The following is a 7,500-nucleotide window of genomic DNA, read 5'->3' on the forward strand; positions in this document are numbered from 1 at the left end:
TAAAAACAAATTTAATTTTATTCGGCATTCACCTCTCTTTCTCTTTATCTCTTCAAAATTTACGATACTAAATCTAAAACACAAGCGTAAAATTGAATGTATTGGATACTATAAATTTATGAATCTCTTTCCTGTGTGCACATTTCACATTACCATTTGTTAACCTTTCACTTACACATCAAATAGCGAACACAGGAGCCGAGACGATTGATCTTGAGCTACCTATGTGACTATTGTTCAAGCTGTCTTTATATTCGTGTACTAAGGCCTCGTGTTTAGTCAATCAGTCAACAGCATTAAAAATGAATCGATGGTGATGATATTAAAGGCATTTAGTAACATAATAGATGGCACAATTAAAAAAAAATATCTAATCCACTAAGAGTGAGACAGTTTAGTTTGAGGAGGGGGGGGGGGGGGTAGGGGGTCTCAAGATAGTGAATTTTATGTGAGCGCCAACTCTAAACAACATCACAGGAACGTTGGGAATATTCGATACACCAGAGTTTACTATTGTAGTTTGATGGTACCTACACCATACCTCCTACTTTTTTCACTCACACTTGAGCTGTCGAATCTGTTCGAAGTGTTTTAGTTGTAGTGTCAATAGAAACTTGAGGTCAAGCAATGACCAATCAATCATTGTCAAACCTAAGCCATTGCGTAAAATAGGTGAACAATCTTTTCAATTCCCCCCCCCCCCCCCCCCCCCCCCCCCCCCCCCCCCCCCCCCCCCCCCCCCCCCCCCCCCCTCCATTTTTAGAACTCTCTCCCATCACACATGAGATGCTCTGATTCTTCGACAACGTTCAAATCTCGCTTAAAGTTTTACGAAGTGGTTATTTGTACTACCACTACAAATAGCGAAAACTACCGCTTTTCACTATTTGTACTCCCAGAACTCTTATGTGTTTAAAGTTGCAAACCACCGCTCCTTTACCTATTTGTAGCTACCTACTCCCAGCACTCTTATGCGTTTAAAGTTGCATTTGTGAGCTTTCAAGGATCAGCCCACCAGCCTCCACTTTTCGCGGTCTTTCTTTGAGAAGTGTGAAGCAAAAAAAATGGCCCTCTCGGTAAACGAGACATTCTCATCTTTTCTCCAATTTGAAAACATTCGAAAATGAGAATAATGTACTTTTTTATTAAAAAGTCAACAAAGAAGGTAAGTAAACTAGATACGACAATTTTTTTTCCTTAATTAAGTGGCAACTCATTTCTCGTCATTCTCACTCTAACTCTATCAACTTAGAAGAGTACACCACCTCAAACATTTGTCAGTTCATATCTTTGCTTTTATGAGGTCTATTTTCATTTTGAAAAGTTCAAAGTGAACAACTAAACGACGCCGATTCAGTGGTGTATTTGGTCTTATCTTCATGTGAATAAATATTTTATTATTGACTTTTCCAAAATTCCAATAGTAATAGGTCATTCATTTGCATGTCGTGATCTATTTTTCCTTGTTGATTTCAGCTGTCTCAGCTCTAAACTATACTTTTCTTTCTCAATAAATAATTCATTTTCTGTTTGCAATGTATTACAGAGATGTTGATTTACCACATGTAAAAATTTCAAAGTTGTATCTGAAGCTGTTTCTGAATTATACGTGATTATCCATTGGGATGCTGTGCTTTGGTCACATTTTTTCCTCTATAAATAGAGATTTTCCACCACATAAACGGTCATAACTTTTTGACCAGTTGAGACAGAGCCATAATTTTTCACTCTAGTTAATGTTTCACTCCCCTTTATTTTTCTACGCTAAATTAATACCCATAGCCACTATTTTGAAAAATTCTTGCAAGTGCCTACTAAGAGGGTTGAACTTGAACCTGAACATGCTCCTTCTTCTTCTTCTTCTTCTTCTTCTTCTTCTTCTTCTTCTTCTTCTTCTTCTACTAATAACTACAACTAGATAGGTACTACTCCTCTTCTGAATGATCGGAGCCGTTTAAGAAACTAAATTACGGTTTCCACCGGCGCAGCTCTCTAGACTTCCAGTCCCACAGTGCCCAGTATGGGCGGGAGACCTTCCCCCCGATGTTCCTCGAGCCTCGAGGTAGTTTCACTTTATAAATGTTTTAGCTTTTGAACTGTAGATCTTTTGTCAAACGTTTTATTTTAATTTTTCAAATTTAGTAGCACTTTAAAGGTCTGCGTTAGGTATCGCTCTGCTGTACTGTAACTGTAAGAGCGTAAGAATAACATGGTAAAAGTACCGTAAAAGTATGCTGATGAAAATGATATTGACAATGAAAAATAAGAACAATAGAACTTATAAACAAATCAATAAAGAAGCTTTAAAAAAAATGAAATTTAAAAGAAGTAAGAAAAAACTGCCTCAAGAAGTGAAAAAAATTATCCCTGTTGTTGAGATGTGAAGTGGACATAATCGTGTCTGTTAAGAATTAGAAGAAATGAAAGATGCCACTTTTTATTTTAAATGTAGATTGCACATTAGCAGAACACTAAAAAAAAAAGTAAAGAAAGAAAATCCAATGTGGCAACTTGGTTGCAAGTGAAAAAAGTAAAATTACTCCGCTCAGCATTGCTGCTGGTGTGATGTTGTCTAGTGTTAGTTAGGTGTCACTATATTAGAGTGATATCTTGTTACTTCATATTTTCATTTTAAAACCTGTAGAACAACTTGATTGATTTGTAAATTTCCTTATATGACCATTGTTTTAGTTTTCCGCAGCCATTATAATTCAATTTGAAATATTGAAAGGTACTGGAGAGGAGTCTTAGCGGGGTTTTTTTTTTGTCTGTTAGTTTTAGTTATAGGTCATAGTGCAGGTCCAAGTGTTGGAAATGTACAAGGTTTTATTTTTTATTTTAAGGTTAGTTGAAGGAATACTTTCCTTAGCTCAAGGAACGTGCAGAAGACCTCCCCTATTTACTACTTACTACTACTACCCAAGTACTAGTGCTAGACTACTTCTTCCGCCACCTCACTCCTAAACGGACTGACACCACAGGCAACTGATATTATTCTCTCTCTCTCTCTCTCTCTCTCTCTCTCTCTCTGAGTGTGTATCTGTCTGTCTATTTCTGCCCATCTCCCCTCTTTTTACTAATTAGTTTGTAGGTGTTTGGCAAATTCTCAAGAACCGCCAAGATATATGCGGCTGTGTGGCACTCACTTCCGGATTGGAAGGTCATGGGGTCGAGCCTCGTCAAGGCCTCACATTCTCTCACTGTACTCATGTGTATGATTTCCTATCCGCTAAGAGCGTTGTCTGTCAGTAGAAAAACATCGCCTAACGTTCTACTTGTTACGTGTTGCTGCTAGTCATGGATCCTTTGTAAAGTGCTTTGAGCATGTTTGGTGGATATTGCGGCTTTTGAAAGCTCAATTCTTTTTTTAATACTTATATATATATAAAAAAGATGCAGGATGATGACGGGCATGCGCTACTTTATGATGTAGTATAAACCATTCCTAATATATGATTTTGCTAAATAGGCCTACACTCAAATTTTACGAGTGTATCTGGTGGCAAATATTAGACACTCGTTGCCACTGTGATTTTGATGAAACTTGGCTTATACACAGATACATGAATTTTCCTAATACGGCTTCAAACATGCGATCTGAACTTCAATTTATAATGAAGTAATTTTTCTCAAATGACAGCTTGATTGAATGTGACAAGATCCTTTTACTTAATACAATTCAATTTAGTGTGGTCTGTAGTTGTTTGCCTAATATTAGAATGCACAAAATTTGAATTTTTATTGACTTTAAATATTGAAAACAACATGCCTTTGGCTTTCCATTTGTGCCATTCCATTCAGCTTTTGACCTAGTCCTGATTTGAGTACCACGTCACAAATTTAAGTTCTTCGAGAAAACTCTCGACTTACTTTCTTATTCTTCTAACGTACTGAACTGTAACACCTTTGTCTCAGTTGGAGAAAATATTGCAATTTTTAAACTTAATATTTAGGTATTTATGTTATGATCTTTTATATTATTCCGTGTTTTTCAGCTTCCATCATATCACCCTGAGGAAAGTTGGCTAATTTATGACTTTTGTGTCTATGAATGCAAGCAGGCAAAAAGCAATTGACTTCAAGCAAAAGAGTTCGCCCTAACCAGAGGTAGGAGGTTGTTTTTGGACGGGGGCAGGAGGTGTTTTTTTTACTTTTACATATTTAAAAAAAATGAAAATATTATATGCACAAGGTTATAATATTTCAGAATAACTCGGAAGTAAATTATCACGATCAGCTTTTCTATCTTGATTGCCAAGACAATTTTAATAAAGCAATCAAACTGATTCTGAATTTTAAAACATCCAGAGGAAGAGGCAATGTGTGCCTATCTGCAGCTCATTTACAGTCTTCAGTGGGCGGGCTGCACGATGTAATGCAGCAAGACAATAGTTCAACTATTACCAGAACAGTTTTAAAAAGTGAAACACTTGATTTGTTCATCTGGATTAGTATTATTATTGAATGTCTTATTAAGATTTATTTTCAATTGCTCTATAATCTGCATGTTGAAATCCTTCACAATTGAGTTATGCAAGTGACAACGCTATTAATATTTTATCATACTATGTTGTGGATAATTTTATTACTTTGTAATAAAAAGTTTTTCTTACCATGCAGGACTCTGAAATTAATACTGGCTTCTGAGGGTTACAGGGGCTAATCACCACCATGAAAATCACCCATGTGATAAATTGGTAAGACTCATTCATTTTATACTTATTTTCCATCGACATTTTGTCCCTGCAGTTTTTCGCTGCCGAAAATTTTACACTTGACAGCAATTAATCGCAAATTCTATTTTAGTCGCAATTAGACTCAATTTTTTTTATAAATATGTATTATTTTTTCTTTTCTTGTTACTTTATATTTTCAGTACTTAATTGTCCCTCCCCCCTCCACTATTGAGTGTAATATATAGTAATAGATTAGTTAGGTAAATGCACTGTTGACACCAGGACCAAATGTTTAAAGGACAACAGCCATTCCAACTTATATTTTATTACGATACATTCAAGGTGGCGCACTGAGATGGAGAGATGATGACCAGCTTGTGACAAAATTGACTGTTCCAGAATTTGTATTTTTTTTTATTAAAAAAAAATTTCTTGGAAGGGTTCTGGGCAGAGAGTTCACATTTTTCTATCCCTTATATTTGTTTTCCCTTTCCATGTTGCTCCCTGTCTTTGTTATGGATTAAGATTGCTCATTTTTTTCCTGGTCCTTGCGGGGGTCTTTAGTTGGGAGGCAGACAGTCAAATACAGTACCTTTCTTCTTGAGATGATTTTTTATACTGTAAATCATCTCTCTGTTATGTACTGTTATAGTTATAGGTTTTGAATATTATTGCATTATGTAAATGTTTTAGCAGGATCCTTTGCTTGTGTCTCAGTGAGACTTTGAGGTAATGTCAAAATTGGTACATCTTTGAGGTGCTCGTGAAATCTACTGTTCCCTATTTATTGAATCAGTCACCATATCATCATCCTTTTTATAGTGTTGTAAGCGCTATTAAGTCCTGTAAGACAATATAAGCAGATCTAGGTGGTGGTATTTTTTTGGGTCTTTTTTTTTTTGTCTTTGGTTTTTTTTTTGTTCCAGATAAGGAATTTTAAGATTTGATGGTTGTCCATAGACTTTTCAAAATAAAATTTGACTTTGACTATGGGTACGATGCAGTTATAAGTGCTTGATTTCTGAGGACTAATTATAAATGGTGACCACTCTATTGCGTTTTTGTATGCCATGAAAATGTTACAAAGACAATGAAGCGACGTTTTTTGGGAATTCTGCAGTCATTCATTTAACCCTTGAATTTGATGAGCGCCTGTTGCATTTTAGTTCATTCAAGTATTTTAGAGTGACAAACACAACTCGTGCATTATGGGTTTATATGCAGATTTTTGTCTTTAAATTGTCAATAAAAAATAAAATGCTTTTTTTTTTTTGTTTTGTTAGCTGGCAGGTCTGAATTGAATGCTATTGCATACAATTTTGTACTTTTAATCTTTTTTCTTTTTACATTTAGCCATCCTCACTTTATCCGGAGAATCGCCTGCCCCTCGTGAATGAGACAGTGAAGGCTATGGCTAAAACAAAGGTGTCCACAACCCAACTTAGGCAATACATTCAATCAAGCCAAGGATAAAATGTATTGCTAAAGATGTCGAAGATTTGCAGCGGAGATTGTTCAAGACTGATATTGATAGGACGGACGGTGAAACGGTACAGGAATTACTGAGAGAGATAGAGAAGGAAGGAGGTGTAACAAAGTTCAGTGTGAATGAGGATGGTGGTTTTGAGTATTTGTTTTAAGTAACGGGAAGAATGAGGCGTGATGTGAGTGTTTTTTGTGATGTGTTTGTTATGGATGCAACATACAAAGTAAATCGATATTTGTATCCACTTGTGAATATTATGTGCATAGATGATGAGGGTCATGGCGGGCGAAAGACTGGAAATCCATGACCAACCTGAAACTGACATTGTACCAGTATGACGTGTGACAAATACACAGGAAGGACTGTATCGAATTGTATCTTCAGTGACAAACAGGATCAATAGCTTGTTTCAAGTTATGGTAGAACATCAGTTTCTGCAAAGAATCTCCCAGTTGGAACAGTTTTTGACTCTTGTCTCTGAAGATAAAGACTTTGACATTGTTGATATGACTGACTTAATACAGACAAATCCCCATTCTAACCCTCTTTCTGACTTTTCAGAGACACCAGACATTGTAAATGCACGTACTGACCAGAGACCACAGACATTATAAATACACACTCTGCCCAGACAGAGACCACAGACGTTATGGACACACAAACTGACCAGACAGAGAGACCACAGACGTTATGGACACACAGACTGACCAGACAGGGACTCCAGATAACAGAGACATGAGACCATAAAGATGCCCTTGACACGACAGAGACAGTTAGACTGCGAAATTTTTCAAATGTGACTCTACACAGGAAATTTCAGGCCGAAACTGTGTTATACAGGTCGGTACAGAATAAAACAAATATAACACAGGAGACCAAACACTGTGTTGTAGAATATCAAAATTTCAAAGGTGGTCGGTCAGTGACGAAATAAAAAGGGACATTATAAGTCGTAATATCACATCTCAATAAAAGAGTGTGATAGTAAAAAGGTGCCCGTTAGCAATTGAGTCGGTCAAGTCTCTATCCAGATTCAAAAGGATAGTGCAAAGTCCTGTATGTAAAACAAATTTGAGAAGCATGGTTGTTCTCAATACTTGTTGGGTCGTGATCGGTATAGAGTGAAGTAGTGTTCATGCATTTTGACATTTTCTTGATCTTTTAAAATAAAATTATAATTTAATTTAATCAACAGACTTGTTTAATAATTTAAAGATATACTTTTGTGGGGACCTTTTGTAAAATCATTAGTCCGATTGTAGTTGTAAATTTCTTTATATTCTAATGTCATAAAATCAGTGACACCACTGAATCCCTACCAGCGCTTTTACTCACTGA

General features: G+C 36.1%; 1 long non-coding RNA gene across 4 annotated transcripts; it reads left to right on the forward strand.

Annotated features, from left to right (window-relative positions):
* The first annotated feature begins 1,003 nt into the window (after positions 1 to 1,003).
* Positions 1,004 to 7,350, forward strand: LOC144962598 (uncharacterized). 4 transcript variants are annotated; one of them, XR_013643494.1, is made up of 4 exons: positions 1,004 to 1,165; positions 3,996 to 4,107; positions 4,621 to 4,697; positions 6,030 to 7,350. It is a non-coding gene; the product is annotated as an uncharacterized LOC144962598 (long non-coding RNA). The 4 variants fall into 4 exon arrangements; XR_013643495.1 differs by lacking the exon at positions 1,004 to 1,165 and adding an exon at positions 2,576 to 3,308; XR_013643496.1 differs by lacking the exon at positions 1,004 to 1,165 and adding an exon at positions 2,576 to 2,731.
* Positions 7,351 to 7,500: the final 150 nt, after the last annotated feature.

The sequence above is a fragment of the Berghia stephanieae genome, chromosome 1, assembly GCF_034508935.2.
Source record: "Berghia stephanieae isolate SIO BIC M18660-M18661 chromosome 1, UCSD_Bste_1.3, whole genome shotgun sequence".
Taxonomy (NCBI): domain Eukaryota; kingdom Metazoa; phylum Mollusca; class Gastropoda; order Nudibranchia; family Aeolidiidae; genus Berghia; species Berghia stephanieae.